The 919-nt window shown below is 49.1% G+C and overlaps 1 pseudogene; it reads left to right on the forward strand.

Moving 5' to 3' along the window:
* Positions 1–616: 616 nt before the first annotated feature.
* Positions 617–713, forward strand: LOC138977668 (U2 spliceosomal RNA; annotated as a pseudogene).
* Positions 714–919: the final 206 nt, after the last annotated feature.

Below are 919 nucleotides of genomic sequence, written 5' to 3' on the forward strand. Positions count from 1 at the left end.
TCTTTGCTTGTCATGCCGATTACTGGCTGTGAAGAAGTGAACACCAGGCCACTCGCTGCTACAGCATATAGTTGTTTAGCTGTTCTTTAAAGTCCCTTCAACCGATAAGGTTATGCAGGACCAAAGCAAGTTTGTTTCTCTTTCCAGTTCACTCGGCAGTCTCCGTGTTTGAAACTAAGTAGGTTCAGGCCTTTACTTTTAAAACGAAGCAGGTTTCAAGATGTGGCTTTTCTTATTTGCTACTTCAAATTCTATCAAAATCTTGATCTCTTAAAAACAAATTGTTTCTTGTGTGATTTAAACTCTTCTCAGAATCTACACAGTAGCCTTTGTCACAAAGACATTTCACGTATCTACACTGCAACTATGACGTGTTCAATGGTTCAAAGTCGATCTTACATTGTTGCCCTAATGCTTCATCACCGCTGGGAAGGGGGCTTACTTTTAAATAACAACGTTGAGTGGGACGAAATGGACCTGCAGGATAAAGGAATGGGGGGATGGGTGTGCAATTGGTGGGTTGAAAATGTAGCTTTGTCAAGTATGGAAGGGCAGCGTCCCTGTTTGTAAGTGTCTGCAACTTTCATGGCACTTGATTTTTGAGTCCGAAAGGGTTATCGCTTCTCGGCCTTTTGGCTAAGATCAAAGTGTAGTATCTGTTCTCCACCGGATGCCGCCGTTCCAGACCTGCCTGCAGCGCTCGCTGACCTTTCCTGACCAAGCTGCCTGCTGACCAGACTTTGCCTGCTGGACTGCTCACCCAGCCCTAGCCTGCTCCTGCTTGCCCCAGCCTGCTTTAGCCTGCTCCTGCTCGCCCCGGCCTGCTCCAGCCTGCCCCCGCCTGCTCTGGCCTGCGCCTGCCTTCAGCCTCCTCCAGCCCTGGCCCAGCCTTCTCTAGCTCTGGCCTTGGCCAAGACCG

The sequence above is a fragment of the Littorina saxatilis genome, linkage group LG9 (genome assembly GCF_037325665.1).
Source record: "Littorina saxatilis isolate snail1 linkage group LG9, US_GU_Lsax_2.0, whole genome shotgun sequence".
Classification (NCBI taxonomy): domain Eukaryota; kingdom Metazoa; phylum Mollusca; class Gastropoda; order Littorinimorpha; family Littorinidae; genus Littorina; species Littorina saxatilis.